The sequence below is a fragment of the Haliaeetus albicilla genome, chromosome 4 (assembly GCF_947461875.1).
Source record: "Haliaeetus albicilla chromosome 4, bHalAlb1.1, whole genome shotgun sequence".
NCBI classification, from domain to species: Eukaryota; Metazoa; Chordata; class Aves; order Accipitriformes; family Accipitridae; genus Haliaeetus; species Haliaeetus albicilla.
Genome location: NC_091486.1, coordinates 32,890,808 through 32,907,901, shown reverse-complemented (window position 1 = coordinate 32,907,901; position 17,094 = coordinate 32,890,808).

Genomic DNA, 17,094 nt, shown 5'->3' with positions numbered 1-17,094 from the left:
TGCTGTTAGGAGTTGTACATGCACAAGCCACTTCCTCATACAGATTCTGTGTTAAGGCAGCACTTAGCATTCTTATACCCACTTGGGCTCAGCAAAACTCCCAGACACGCTCAGATTTAAGCAAGTGACTTCAACAGAACTTAAGCATCATCATAAACGATCTGCCCTTTGTTAAGATCTCACATCGCACTTTCACATGGTGTAATATTGCAAGTCTTGGTTTGGGCACTGATTTAGGACTCGAGAGGCTCACTATCAATTCTCTCTCATGCCACAGTGTTCCTGCATGGTCCTGGGTGAGCAACCCAGTCTCGTGGTGCCTGGCTTCCTGCTTGTACAAGGAAATTCTCCCACTTTGCGAGGTGTGACACTCGGACACGGCTGGGGAAGGATCTCAGGTAAAGGCCACCGGCTGCTGCTCTGAGCATTACTCTGCCATCACAGACGCAGTGTTAGTCTTCCCATGCAGCATCAGGAAAACAGTATCTGGGAGCTGCACCAGAGGAGAAGAAAGCAACCTCGTTGAAATAAATCCATTTGCACTGTACTTAAATGCTACAGGGAACCAGGACATGGGTGGGAAGCAGGTGAACAGACCAAGTGCAGGAACAAGGTCAGGAGCTCTCCCTGTGCCACCGTTCCTCCTGCAGCAATACAAACATATCTGCAAATTATCTGCTGGATCCCCACAAGCGCTCCTACGTCTCAGACAGACCGATTTCTGCATTAGTCTGATGTTTCCACAGCCTAACAGGATGTGGTCACTTTAAGGCAGCCAAAAGTCTGCACCACCACCCTCCTCCCTGCTCCTGCTCTGCCTGCACAGCTGAGCAGCAGAGGCAGGGGAAGGGCTCAGCTCTGTTTTGCTCTCCAAAGTCAGGTCTGCTGCTGTATTTAAGCAGGATGATCACTCACAGATGGAGGGTGCAATTGTTCCTAGACACGTGTTTGGCTCCTGCCTCGTATAGAAAGCTAAAGTAAATACAGTCAGCATATTCCTTAGCAGTGTTTATTTGCCACTGTTGAGCATGGAAGAAAGACAAGACTGATGGCAGAATATATATTTGTTATCTCTAATCATTTCTGATGACTTCAGATACCTAGCATGCCTCTCGTCTCTACCTGTTGCCTATCCCCTAACCGCAGCACATAAGCATCCTGCTGTGCTTTCTTCCCCCTTACAGACTCGGTGGGAGTCAGATTAGAGTGATGTATAAGCATCATTATGAGACTGCAGTGGTGGAAACAAGCAAAAACATAGAGAGCTGTGTGAATTTGAAATAGAAGGGCAAACACAGGCCACAGCAGGAGACTGGGCAAGCGAAACACCAGAGACAGTAACTAATTATTGCTGTCACCATCTCCCCCCTTCTGTACTGCTACAGCACACACAGGGTGATTGGGGGGTGGGAGGGGGGCAGTCACCTCAGAAGATGCTTCAAGCTGCCTATCACTGCCCTCTTGAAGTCTTCTCCCTTCTGTTTCGGTATAATTTATTTTCACACGGTGGAATTTATGTTATTATTTTTTCCCAGGGGAGATTCTTTTTATCTCATTAACTTATTTTTCCTCCTAGATCTACTTGTTTAATATTTACCAGGGGGGGGCAAATTAAACTAAATGAATCAATCCACTGATAAGGGCAGAGAGGGGAGGAGACCTTAGCAGCACCTCCTCTTATCCAGACACAGGCCTCCTCTCATTTCAAACACTATTTGATTATACTTCTGCGGCCATGTAGTTAATGGACAGAGAGGCTTAGACATATGATACAATTGGAAACTGTGAATTTGAAGCTGAAATCATAACTATTGCAGCCTTCTGCTGTGTCAACCAACAGGGCATAAACACTCCCCCATATGTTAAGGTGTTCTTACAGTTGGTATTAGCTAGCACCTCTCTTGCAGATGTCCATGTAACTAGTACTAGGTATTGAAAATGGGAGGAATTAAGGCAGATGACAACTAGACAGGCCAAGCTGGGTCAACTCCTTTCTGGTTACACCAGTCTAGAAATGCATCTGTGCAAAAGAGGAAGATTTCACTGTCAGTGGTACGCATTCAGCTCCCTTCATTTCTTAAAGCAATGTGTTAATGGCCTGCGCAAATACATCTCTATCTCTACCATCCCTGACAAGAAACGGACTGCAACAAAATTTTCAGCAATTTGTCACGTAGCCCAGTGCTTGATCTAGAAACCAGATAAGTCAGTAAAAAGACATGCTGATTTCCACGGGCTTTGGACAAGGTTTCACGTGATGCAGTGAGGATAGGACAAGAGGGAAGAAAAAGCCTATGCATTTTGCTGCCTTGTATCACATAAAGAGGGCCAGAGAGATCTGGGTTATTTGCTGTTTATTTGGGGTTTTTACTTTTATCTCCTGTCCTTCTTTCCTGGAAAATACCAAGTTCTCTGATTCTGCTTTAAGTTTTCCAACAGACAAACAAAAACCTCCCACATTGGACACTTTACCACACTACGGAGCTGCTGGCCTGGCTGTGGAGTTTGGACTCTGTACCAGAACAGACACTCTATACCAACTGATGCTAAGGTACTGGAGTTAAAAAAGAAGAAAAAGAAATGAGGAAAAAAATAAAAAAGAATGCACAAAACCAAGTTAGCAAGAAGAAAGTTCAATATTTAAATTTTCTGTTCTCAGCCCTATTCCATTTATGGGTATATATATATAGTATCTTAAATCTCCCATGTCACTGATCTTAAATCTCTGGTGTCATTGATCTTCTAAAGGAAACATGGAGACAAAATAGAGGATGTAAGAAAAGTATGTTTAGGGCTTCCTTGTGCATAGCCTAAGTATATATGAGTTTAAAGTAGTCCAATCCTACCCACCCCCCAACTCAGGACAACAGTCTTCGGACGTTAAAAGCAGTATCTTCCAGTACTCATAGTCTGAAGTGATTCACCATCTTTGAAGTATTCTTTTTCAATCTAACTCCTCATTTTCCACTGACTTACATTTTGAAGTATGCCTGACCTTTAAAGAATTCAGCAAATGGTCTCCAGGAGGTAGGATTCCTGTTATATTGAAACATCCTGTGTACCCCTCTTAGTGTAACATCAGGTAATTGTACAAGTTGTATTTATCTAATAAGTCATAGTCATTAAAAAGATATCATTGATAGTTCAAATGGACACTACACCAACCTCTCTTTATACACTCACTTCACCTAAATAACCTACAGCAATTAGTTATTTGTAATCCCTAGCTTTGAAGCTCTTTTTTACTTTCATCCTCAAGATTAAATTCATTGAACTGTCATGCTAATATAAAATAACAAATTTTAATCTCAGTTGCATCAGGACATAATCTTTATTTTAACATAAGAAGATTTCATGTCCTTGGTCTTTTCGCTTCTCAGTACCTGCATAATCTTCACTTCTGTCTGGTACTATGTACAGCCGATGGGACACCAACGGATGCATGCTAGCTATGTTGAAATCTATCAGCTGAAACAGAGTAATTTTGGAAAGAAGCTACCAGGTCTGTTGTCCAACGTCACAGTCTTGGAAGTGAGGAGCATGACACAAGCTAAATTAGGCAGGAATCCTCATCAATCCATTCTCAGTGCGCAGAGAAGAAGGAACTAACAAGTCCAACACCAGCTCTATGACTCAGGTAAGATTTGGGACTGTTCTGCTAGTAAGTTCCTTCTCCGACCTCAACTATATTTTTCACAGTCCCCAAAAGCCAGCAAGAGATTTCATCTTTCAAGTCACACAAAGAAAGAAATCCCATCCCTGAAGTTGCATTTAATTAGAATCAGTGTGGAAGCAACAGCAACTAACATGCAGTTGCCACCAAGGAGGGAGCAGCACTGTGGCAGTTTTCTCTCTGATGTTAGGGGTTAGCTCATAATCCAAAGGGAGGTGTTTTTCCCTTTCATCAGAGAAGTTATGGGGCCAAGAGCTCTGTGGGGAGAATGATATGACATAGGGTGTCAGTAACATTTTTTGAGGAATGCTGTAAGTCTGGATTAAGCTCACATCTGCTAGATGGAAGCTAATGGAAACAAATCAGCCTAACAGATTGTAGTCCATGTTGCTTTATGGTTAAATACAAAACATGCTATGCAGTACTATATATTCCCTTACAAAAAGGAAACACTAGACTAGAACTTTGCAGAATGAAGGTCTGTGAAATAAACCAATTAAAATATCTGAATACACTAAAATATAGATAAGAATTTACTATTTGTTTTCAGGAGAACAAAGGGTACATATATTATGGTACTGGCTTACCTCAAGCTAGTTGGACCATCACAGGCCATGCTAAAACTGATAGATGTCCAAATTCTTCCTAGAAGATAAGTCAGAAACAGCCATTATATACCCTTTTGCTACAGCAATACTTGGAAACAGCAGAGAGCCAATATTCACGGTCACAGGTCACAGCCTAGAAGCTTGTCTGCAAGCTGAAGGGGGTGATGGGGCTCAGTTCCACGTGTTTACAAAAGGCAAAATGCCAGAGGAATTGCCAGAACAGCTCTGAAAATAAGCAGAAACACCAAGCTCTTTGGGGCACAGAATCAATGGGAGGGGCAGACTTGGAAATCCGAGTTTCTTCTGCATTCAGAAACAAAACTATCCACACTCTCCTGCAAATTTGAAACAAGATCATGTATCATAGCTGGTTCACCGGAGTTTCTTCTTCTTCTATCAGAAAACAATTCCACCAACCCCAGATTTCTTTTATTGCATGAGTGGCAGGATGAAAACAGTGTTTTGCTTCTAATGTTTCTACTGCCTGGTCCAACTGCAGTTTGTATCCCAATACTTGACCAACTGTACTAGCTGCTACACAGGCTGAAGAGGACAAAGTTCCTCCTCTGAAGAGCACAAACCTTTGGAACATGAGGAATGAAGGCAATCCAGCAGCACAGTTATCTTTGTTTAGCTTTACTAAATTTTACCTTACATACTTCGTAACTGCTACAGAGACTTGCATTTACTGACAGCATTCATTCTGAAGTGGGTGGTGGTGGTTCTTCAGATTATACACTTTTAGATGTTTTATTCCTCATTCTCGCTACTTCCTTGCTAAAAACTGGGATTTGACTTTTTACAATGGTTTATAATGTAAGCCTGAGGGAGGAAAAATCCATTTTTCTTTCTGTGCTTCAGTTAAAGAAGGAAATAAGTAACATGAGCCATGAAAGGACTTTGATCCAGAACTAGGGAATGTAAATGCTTTACAGATGCCAAATAAGGATGTTTCCAAAGAAAAAGAAAACAAAGCATTCTCTACCCCAGCCCCTTTTCATTTCCAAACAAGGTAATGGAAGGAGAATTTTGTAAGATTTTGATGGAAGTTCCATTTCTCCAAGAGGTTGTTCTGTTTTTAATAATTACATACATTCATCAGAATTAACAACTGATTGTTTTGACAGGGGCTTATTGTGTTCCTGGGAGTGAAAAAAAAATAATTTCTTTAGATCAGGAGTGTCTCTTAAAGCCCAATAGCCACTGGAGAGAAACAGGTTAGAGAGGCAGGAATCCATCCTTAACTGCAATGCTGTTGGTGAAATTATAATGTCCTGCCTGATGGTGGTACTGCCTGCACAATGCATCCTAGGAAAGACCACAGCATGTACTGCCAGTGGTGAAGCCCGTGCAGAAAGTGCCCCGCACAGGAAGATCTTGTGGCTGGCCGGTGTTATTTGTACTGGATTGCTGGACAGCATAGGACCTTGCTCTGACTTACAAACACCAACATCAGTTCATCCTGCGTGTTCTTTATCAAAATCCAGCCTCTGTGGATAAGCACTGCTGAGAGTCTTCAATAAACAAAAAAAAGATCCAATGGACTAAAATAAGAGGTGTTTCCGACTAAATGCTACTTTCCCTCTAAGAAATGAGGAGCCCGCCCTCTATTTATGTGAGCTGGAACAAGGTATCTGACAGGAAAGTCATGATTCCAACATAGAGTAACTGTTGCAGTCTACTAAAATCCTTTTAAATGGATTTGTCTTTCACTGTAGAAGCCTTTCAGAGCTCATACAACATGAATCTCTGCTACATGTTTATAAAAAATAACATGAAGTACTCTTTACATATGCAGGATACAATAGTTAAAGTTCTTCTGGCATTGTATATTCTTAAACATGCGTTTTGCACAGTATTTTGACTCACCAATGGATGGAGTAAATAATGCTCAGCACACGTGCCTGGTCCCCAGATAAAAATCTACAGATTCCACCCATACAGATGGGCCCTGCACTTGCATGATGCCTCAAGGACATTTGTAAGATTCTGCATGAGTGCAGATGTCTTCCCTGATCCTCTTGCAAGATCAGAATACTGGGTCAATGGCCGTGCTCCAGATAATGTCACTATCAACATCTCCAGACATAATCAGATACAGCTACAAGAATAAAGCTGGTCAGAAATGAGCTTCTAAGCTTATGGTACAGCTGCCTTACTCCCCTCTAATTCCCTAAATCCCAGAGCATAGTGAGAATGAAAAAAACACCTTGCTGGTAGAAAAACAGTGCCATGAAGCAGCCAGTGTTCAGATATGGGAAATGATTGTTGGAGTTCAGAAATGTCAAACCTACATCATTGGGGAATGGCAAGGTGAGAGCTCGTTCCGTTATCTCTCAAAACAAAACTGTATGAATGTATCAGGATGTAACTTTTCTGATTGTTTACTTCACGTTAAAAACAAGTTTATGCTTGTATACTAGTACTAATGATTTAATAATGCATTAACATCTTAACTCTGCTGTCCAGCCACGGCAGAATTAACTAGGACTTACAATAAATAACACGTTACAAATCACACCCCTATCACGCACCACTTCCTGGCAGGTTTTGCAGTTCCTTTAGCGCAGGAAACAATATGTTTCAGTACAGGATATCAGCGATTCTGTGACTGTGTTGACTACGCAGGAAACTAATTTTCCAAACAGTATGTTATGGATTCAAATCCACTTACATGGAAGCGGGAAGGAGGCACAGTCAGAGAGGCAGGAAAAGCTAAGCCTATATTACCAGAACGCTCCCCACTAAACAGCAACATCTTGAACCAGTATGCCAAGTAGGGCAGGCTGGTTTCAATCATGATGGTCTGCAATTCAGCGTGAGACTCCTTACTAAGTCCTCCATGTCACACTGCTGATTTGCTAGCGGCTTAAGATAGCTGACAGCAGGCTATACTCTTCCTTTCCAGCATTAGGCCAGATGGCCTGAGTTCACTCCAGCAAGTCAGTTTAGCTGATATGAAAAAAGAAATACTAAGAAGCATTCTTATCACAGCAATGAGACACAGCCAAGCCCTGGAAAGGAAAGGGAACCTGCCTCCTGAAGGATGGAAAGCATTGTTCTGCCATAGTAAATAGCACCAGCTGGGCTCTCAGATGTCTTTCTGTGGGCAGACTGCTGGGGAGAATCCACACTCTAAACATGCCTTGCAATAATCTACCCCAGATGCAAGTAAATGTTTAAATTTTCAACAGCTACTAAATTGCAGTATTTCTTAGACTGCTTGAATATGAGGGAGAATAAAACAGATCAATCCACTTCATCATCATTGGAAGAAGGAAGAGGAGAGCACTGCAAGCATCGCTGGCAGAGCAATCCCTCGCTGCACACAGCCCAGGTGCTCGAGCCCAGGGAGCTGGGTGGCATCAATGTCTCTTGCAAGATTTAGAGTGAATTCACTGGCTCAGTCGTGGCTTGCAGACCTACATCTCCCAGTCTCCTCAGACATCAGACCCTGGCACTCATTCCTGCAGGCCCTAAAACTAGCACTAAGCCCATTGTTTCCCCAGTATAAATGCCTTTTTCCCCACATAGAAACTGGTGTTAAAAGTGTCAGCTTTCAGGGATACCTGGTAGTTAAAATGAAACAGAGAACTTCACAAGGCAAGCACAGATAAAGTGCAAGAGAACAGCAGATAAAATTAATAATTTGTATGCCAAATAGACTTTCGTCCTCTTCCCTTTCTGGGAAAAATGCTTTAGCCAGTGCCTCTTCTAGTCTGAGGGCACCTCTTGGAAGAAGGTAACAACTGTCCTCTAATTTAGTGTAAGATCCCTTTGACTCCCCTCAGACTGGTTTCCAAGAACTGATACCAAGCGTCACAATTTCTGTTTTCCAGAAAAGTTCAGCAATGGAGTCACTGAGCAAATCCTTTGGCAGAGCAGGAAGTCCCAGTACCCACCACTACGCTTTAACCACTATGCATTGCTCCTTCTTCACACCCACACTTGCCCGATTTCAAGCACATAAATCAAACTTTTGACAAGACAACACACAAAGTGCGCTAGACAGTTCCACATTTTAACCTTAAATTAAAACAATAACGCAAAGCTGTTTGCTTGTTAAGACCCTTACTCTACATAACACTGGACCAAGGACCCAGACCTTAACTCTTCATCCTTGGGAAACATATTCTGGGATAAACAAGAAAGCACTTGAACTAACCATAGTGGTAGCGGGTACTTTAAGGAGAGTCCAGGACTACTATCTTGATTAGGATACCTGGAGTTTTCTTTTGGCTTTAAGCCATATAAAATGGATGTGATATAACAAGAAAATGATCCAGTTAAAGAGAAAAAACATATGAGTAAAACAATGTAAAAATTGAACAGATTAAACATGTTCGAAATAAAAAGTTAAAATTAATTGCTCATCAGTTTGGGTGTTAAAAGAAGAATTGAGCGGGGTCAAGGGTTACAACTTTTGTTTATCAATAGAAAGACCACACATTCCTGAAATAGGGGAGAATAAATAAAAAGACCGCATGCGTTTACAGAGACATGATTTGCAAGCAATAGTAACAGAAGTATTACAATCAGATGCACGTTAATTCCTTTGGGGGGAAAAATTACAAGCCATAGCAGCAAAACTCCAGAGGCAGGTAATAAGGAGGCCCCAAGAAACCCAAAGGAAGCAAGAACAGAGGTAAAACCTTTAACAGATGTGTCAGGAAGTTGATAGCTGAACTGCACAGGAAGTCCCAAAACATCTCCCAAATGCCAGTATCTATATACCACATAGGCATCCCTCACAGCAGTGCCGGCAAAGACCCTTACTGGAGGCCTCTTCTCTGACATTGGAGAAAGCTTTATAAGACTCACTTGGAAAGTGATTAAAAATAACCCAAAGAGGATGCAATCCAAGCAACTAGAGATACAAGCCAAAATGCAAATGTGGTGGTGGCTGGATTTTGTGTTTTGTTTTGGTGGGGTTTTTGTTTTGTTTTTAAATCACTGCATATGCACTATAGGAAAAATAAGATTTTTGAAGGGTGGATGACTGTGGTACATGGCATTGTATCAGCACAAAGGATGTAGAGCTGGCAGTTGACAAGTTGCCACGAACAGCAGGCTTGCATTTCTAACACCAAGAGAATAACCAACGTACAAAAATGTAGTAACTCCAAAAAGTTTGTACTGTAGGCCTGTCTCCAATGACTGAAACACCCAAGAGCTACCTCAGCACAAAGAAGCATAGAAAGAAACTGTAACTGGCCATGAGAGAAAAAGCAAGCTGCACCCAGGAGCATATATGCATTTTTTTACTTGCACATGGGCAAGTGAATGCATATTAATACTGGAAAGTTATTCTCCCATCTTCAGACAGTGATTCAGAGAAAGATCTTAACATATAAACCATGCAAAGGCTTATGCAATTACTAATTGTAACTTCCTACAAATAGTGAACAAATGATGTGTATATGACAGCATTTGGTAATTAAATGTCTTTGTTCCTGTAAACTCTGTAGGAATGTTCCACTAAATCTTACGCACAAAACAACAAAACCAAAAAAACATAGGGTTATGACGACTAGCAGGGAAGCATTTTGGACAAAGATGGACTTGTTCATTAAACTTGGCAAGTCAGAAAGCCCATTCAAATCTTCAGTAGAATACCAGATTAGAGTCAGCAAAAAGCTTAGAAAAAGTAAGGTTGAGTTTCTTGTATGAATCTTGGTCAGCTGCTGTCCTAGGCCTATCATATTCTGTGTGCAGATGGCAGAAAATTTCATACAACATCCTGAAGCACAATATAAGCACAGACAAGAAAAGCTGTTCTTGGAAACATGCTACCTAATTAAGATAAACCAGGCTTTGAATCAGCTACTTGAAAAAAAGTACACTTTGCCTTAACACCAAGTTGTAGAATGTGTTCAACTGTGTTAGTTCACACAGGCAAAACCACCCGTATCAACAAGCACTTCTAGACTTAATACAGATACTAAGCAGGAAGCCCAGTTTCTAGAAGAATGCTGCAAGAGAAGCTTCTCAGTGACCACCTGAGAATGCTTCTGGAGTCACAACACATGAATGCATCTCTTGCCACAGAAAAGCATGAGGCAGTAAGGCCAGTAGTGCTGCAGACCCCAGTCAGCTGGAGAAGTAGCTTTACACCTGCGGTCCAATACACTTCTCCAGCATCATCTGGGCAAACAGCAAAGCCTATGATACAGCCTGCCACTGCAGGAGACAACAAATGCAATACAGAATCTTGTGGAGCTCTAATAGCAATTACAATTGTACTGCTGCATGGGTAACAAAATGACCCTACAGCTTGTCACTACAAAGTCATGGTCACCGTTTTCAAGAGAACAAAACCAAGCCGATTTGCAAAGTGTGTCATCTCTAGTTTTCTAAGCTTTAAATGAAAGTGGTCCCTGAAGAAAACGGTTATTGTGTTAAATAACTCCACATAAGGCATCTGTAAAATAAAATGACAAGTTTAAGTTACCATGTGTCATGGTTTAACTCCAGCCAGCATCTAGGCACCATGCAGCCGCTCACTCACTCCTCCCCCATCCCAGTGGGACAGGGAGGAGAATCGAAAAAACCAGAAGTAAAACTCCTGGATTGAGATAAGAACAGTTTAATAACTACAGTAAAACAAAATACAATAACAACAACAATAATTAAAAAAAAAATAATTGTAATGAAAAGGAATATAACAAAACAAAAAAAAAGAAACACATTAGACCCAAGAAAAGACAAGTGATGCACAACGCAATTGCTCACCACTCACTGACCAATACCCAAAGCAGTGATCCACGCCTCCCAGCCAACTCTCCCCAGTTTCTATACTGAACATGATGTTCTAAGGTATGGAATATCCTTTTGGCTAGTTCGGGTCAGCTGTCCTGCCTGTGCTCCCTCTCAGCTTCTTGTACACCTGCTTGCTGGCAGAGCATGGAAAACTGAAAAAATCCTTAACTTAGATAAGCACTACTTAGCAACAACTAAAACATCAGTGGGTTATCAACATTATTCTCACACTAAATCCAAAACATAACACTATACCAGCTACCAGAAAGAAAATAAACTCTATCCCAGCTGAAACCAGGACACCACAGTTATATCCTTTACAATAAATATAATAAACTGGAGAGAGTAAGAAACAATTATGCCCTTGATTTTGCTTACTTTTTTTAAAATGTCAGGGTGGTGGGTTTTTTTTAAGGTACTGATACAAGACTGGTAGTACCATGTAACTGTTAGTATTATTACAGAAATATTAGCAGTAATATTTGTATGCAGCTGAATGTTTAATACATATTGCAGTGAGACAAAAATCTCTGCTTGCTCTCACTGGATATTATGTACCTCCCAATCTTGTCAAAATTAACTTAGAACCTAGTGTTACAGAAATCTCTAATTATAGCTCAGCAGGGTTTTTAAGACAAATCTATTCATCATCGTGTTTGTTCTGTGGAAATACAAGATATATGTACAGAAACATCTGCCAACCAATGTAGAGAATAATTAATTTTGTATACATTTAACTTATTTTTATTAAGTTAGGAAATAGCTTTTTTTGAAGGTCATTTCTTTGGTCTTAAAAAATTTAAACCCAAGCCACCTGGTTTTCATTTCCTGGCATATTCCTTCTGTCTCAGCTGCATACTGTGCTAAAAACAAAGGCTCCATTCTTTAATTGAGAATATCAGACGCCTTTAACCTTCATTCTGTTGCTAGTGCCTTGGAATGTGAAAAAGCTAATATACAATATCCTCTTTTATTACCTAAAATAATAAATGGCCAGTTCCATTCCTTTTATCAGCTGGGCTCAAGATCCACAGATCCTTGGAGACTTAGACTTCGACAGGGACAAAAATGTATGGCTTTCAAAGCAAAATCACTGTATTTGAACACAGTTCTGTTCTACTGTTTTGCGTGGCAGGCAGGGATTGAAGGTCACTATTTCTGAAGTTGCCTAAGACTGGAAATAAGTCACCTCAGACCCTTGTCACCCTACGGTGGTTAACAGCCATCACATCTGGTCTCAATCAAAAGCCAGTAATGAACGACAGCTAGCCTATTCAAAGGCTTGTATGATGTATGGTTTTAACATAAAAAACTGGTATAGAGCATTAAGACCAGTGAAAGATGGCATTCTTCAGTGAGAAATGCAAGCCGTCAGAGGAAATAGGGCGGGGGGGCGGGGGGGGAAGAGCTGTACAGCTCATTGAATCAGTTTATTAGCCAGCTCAGAGCAGAAGATGATTGCTAATAAATCAAAGAAATATTTATCTATCAATGGAAAGGAACACTTGGATATTAAGGTGACTAAACTGTCTCCTACTTGTGAAAGGAACAGGAGATTCAGAGTGAATAAACAAATGGGTGTAGACCCTGCAGAAGATCTTAAAAACGAGCAAACGAACAATTTATCTCTTTTCATCAAGAAAGCAAGCTTTCAGAAAACCTGAAACTCTAATTATGACCACTATCAAGAAGGGAAACAGTAACTGACTTGAGACCCATCAGATACAGCCTCAAGATCCATTAATTTACAGATCAAGTCCATTAATTTACTCCCTGACTTACTCACAATTCATAGAACATTTGTTGCTGTTTTGCCTGCAAATAAAACGACTTAGTCATAACTTCCATAACATTTGGTCTGGGGCTTGCGTTAGGAGTGACTGCACATAACTGGATAAAGAAGAGGCACTCCTCACCCAGTGGTGCACTGGATCTCTTAAGCAGGCTTCTCGGAGGTCTTAACAAGCCAATGGTTTCAAGGGGTACAATTGGGAAGGGAACACAGGGAAGGCTGCAGTTTAAACCATGTAGGCCAGAAGGAAAGCCAGCACTAGAGGCCAGGGGCAGCAGAAATCTCTTTCAGCTACTACTGCTGAGACTCAAGGCTCTCCAGCATGCAGCACCATGCTGATGTACAGATTGGTACTTTGGATCACAGGGAGAGTCACATTTACCTCTTCCCTTTTTAATCAACTGGCAAATAGTGAGATTCTGCAGTTGGTTCACAGATGTACATTAAATAACAGGCACTCACTTTACTCACACATCAACACTTCCCACATTTAGTGAAGAACCACAAATTTGAAAGCTGTTTCCCATCCCACCCCAGTCTATTAGTAACGAGGGTATTCATTACAGCAGCTTAAATAGAGGGAAAATATGTTGCTTAGCTTGGAGAAAAATGTGTAGAATAATCAGTGTGATGCAATGCTGTCTGAAAATTGATTTCACAACAGCCATTGCACCAAAAGGTTTAAGAAAGTGGCCTTCAGAGACCAACTTGTGAAAAATAACCAAGAAAAAACTTGTACCATGTAATCTCTGGGAGTCACATGGATGTAAAATTGATAAGGAAAACACTTTGGTTTGGTTTGTCTGTAAAGCTAGTGAATAGAGTATGCCACAGTGATAAGCATTCTTAACGTTTCCTAGCATTCATTGTTAAGACCATTCTGTTTATTACAACCATATGAAGCTCCAGCCTTTCTTAACATGGTAGAAGCTACTTCATAATGAACCATTTGTCAGAGAGCAGAATTCTTTCAGTGAAAAGAACAAAATATTGGAAGTCTTGTTTTGTTAATTTTTTAAGGACTTTTACATGGAATTTTACTTCAAGATCACCACATCCACACTTTGCTGCATAATTCTTTGAAATTCTGTCAAAAAAACTCAAAACTTTATATGCTGGGCAACAAAATTCTCTTCTTATGAAAAAAATGCCACTATTTAAGCAATCTCAGGGTCTCTGAAAAAAGGTAAATTAAGATTTACCTTATGTCTTTAATGACAATTACCAATGCATTTCAGGGTTATTTGCAAGCCTTTATTTACTAACTTAAAACTCCTCAACTCTGTCTTGAGCAGGCACTCCGGCTTGAAGTTCTTCTGCTGTGCTTTGGAATAAGCTTTCCAGTGTTCCCTCTGGAAGTACACCCAAAACAGCATCACAGTAAATCTAGCCTTTCGGTAACCTTCTGGCATCCTGTTTCCTTGTCTTGACAGGAACACCCTGACAAGCTTCATCTGACTCCTACAATGACTCTACCATAGGCTCAAGAAACTGAATGTAAAAAGCCACCGAACAGGCTCCATCTCCACTTCACCTGGCAGAGGAGCAGCCCATGTAGCTCAGGCTGGGCAAGGAAGACCAGTATCAACCTTGCCAGTATAGACAGACATGCACACTCTACTCCCTCGTATTTTCCAAAGCAACTTAGAGTTTGGCAGCGGTATTCTTCAATATCCCCCTGTATCTGGCATGTTCCAGCCTGAGCAGCAGAAGCAGAGTCAGAATTTTCCAGCAGTGGCTGATTATTCATGCATCCAGGAACTGCTGGAGTTGTAAGCGCAACAAACAGAGGCAGGGAGAATCTCTCTCCAGTACTCTCACTGACACCACAGCTACTGTGCCAAGACATGCAGGGGTGAAAATAAGTCTGATACAGACACAGGGGGAAGTGTACAGGTTTTGGTGCAGAGAATGGAGAGTGGAAAGATGCAGATTAGATAGATGCCATGGAAAAATGGGGTATAAGCAAAGTGGGTACAACTGAATCAGAACAGTAGGAGCGAAGGGGGTATATATGTGTGAAATTGTACCAAAAGTGACAGAGGTATAGAAGCAAGAGAATCCAACTACAGGTGAACTACAAGTGAACCAAAGAAACATTAAGTCATTATCTTTTGCTGCTCTCAGAAAGTAGCTCAGACAAAACACACAAAAAAATTTTCTTCCAATCTTTTAAGATTAGCATACCTTAAGGATAACTGCTAGCCTAACTAATTTTCACCCTATTAGTTCAGGCTGTAAAGGGGCATGCTTTGATGGAGAAGTTTAGACTGTAAGGAAATGTAGGTATGTAAAACTGTTGCATCCTTTTTTCCATTAAAAACGACAAACTAAAAAATCAGTTACAATCAAGAACACAAAATTGTTAAATCAAATATTCTCAACTAGGAATAGCCCAAGGCAGTATTGCTTATTGCAGTATGGCTTACGCTCTTAATTCACTGCTGCTTTCCAAATGCATCATTGTAATTGATTTTAAAAAATACGTACATAAATCACATACCTTTTTTTTTCCTATGGGTCCCTCCACCTCATTCCGCATACTGGATGAGCCTGTTCAGAAGAATTGGGGCTGTCAGTCAGGCTTTTGTCCGTAGAATTTTCTTTTGCAATTCACTGATAAAGTTGGGAGCTGTATGTAAATCCCAAAGGTAGGGGGATGCTGGGAAGGAGCACTTGGTTCCCTTTACAAAGTAACCTAAATAAGGAAGTTGAGACTCTCTGGACATTCAGATTTTATGCTTCTACCTGTATTTACCAAACACCACACAGTAATTTCTGTAGCAAGGTAAACTTCTCAGTTGCCAAGCCATGGCACGTCTCCCATTTTATAAACAAGCAGCAAAACAGCAGAAGTAGATCTTTCATTCACTTAGCCTAGTCTATTTTTCTATATTAATGGCACAATTAATTATTCATTAATGGTATTTAGATAGCAGTGACCCAATCTTTCCATTCATTTAAACACTTTGCTCTTTGTTGTCCTGAATCAGAAATCTGCAGGTGAGCACCAGCCACAACCTCCAAGTAAAACTTTCCCCTTCATCAATGATTTTAATTTGTACTGGAAAAGAAACATGTTTGCCTAGAGATAGATGGATGTAATACCAGTATATCTAGATAGTTACTTCCTTCCCCAAAATGTTTTGCCCTTGGGCAGAACAAAAATGGGAGTCAGTATTCTTAGATACTGTCCCCTTAATCTGCCTGTGCTAAATAAAACTTGGTATGGTTGCTAAACAACATCGGCAAAATTCTTTAAGAGCTGCTGTAGGCTCCTAGGAAGTCACATCAAACAGTGTGCGACCCAGAGACAGCCTTTCTAGGTAAGAGTTCCACAGATCCACAGAAGTCTCAGGAAAGAAAAAAAGGCCTACTGATGACACTGCACATAAAGAATTGCACTTCAATATTGCTGCTTCAAACCTGACTTCATACCAGATACTCGGTATAGGAAAAAAAAAAACCAAGACGAACATTACAGTTCTATGTACAATTCTGTTTCATCAAACAGATCTTCTTCCCCTTTCTCTCCTTCTCAGGAAAGAAGAAAAATGGTTTGTATCCTCCTCAAAAAGATTTATGAAAATACTTTTGAGAATTAAAGTGACAAGCTTGAAAGATATAAAAATGAGAACAAGCTGAAGTTGCTCCTCTCCATCTTACTAGAAAATTTTTACAATTTGACTTGTTTATAAAATAACTATTTTGCTAGGACATATCTAGAAGTCATGAGCCATCACTCATTCCTACCTGTTTCAGAGCTCTCTTGGCTAGTCTGTCAAAACTCAGTGGTTTTTTTCAGCCCTCCACCCTCTCTATTGGCACTTGCTTGGTCCTATCTTGCAGAACTACTGAAGAAATGAAGATGGCAGGCCATCTGTAATACAAACAATATTATTAAATAAGAAAGCACTAGAAACAGACTAGAATGCACATTACTCTCCAAGGGAACAGTTCAGCAATAAAGACTTCAAGAAGTTCCAGCTGTAGTCACCTAACAAACTTTAGAATAAAGCACACTGCCGAAAAAAGTCACATTTTTCATCTCCTAACAAATTAGTGCCTTCATAAACAAAAGGGTCTCAAGTTGTTGCACCACCTAACAAAAACTTTGGCCTTGAAAGACAGGGTGGAATTTTCTTATATGCTGAATAGCTAAAGAATCTCACATTTAAGTAAAACAGCAGAGAGAAGTCAGCTAACAACATTGCATTGAACTTGGTAAGATGGAACTTAATCACTCAACTTGCATCAAGGAA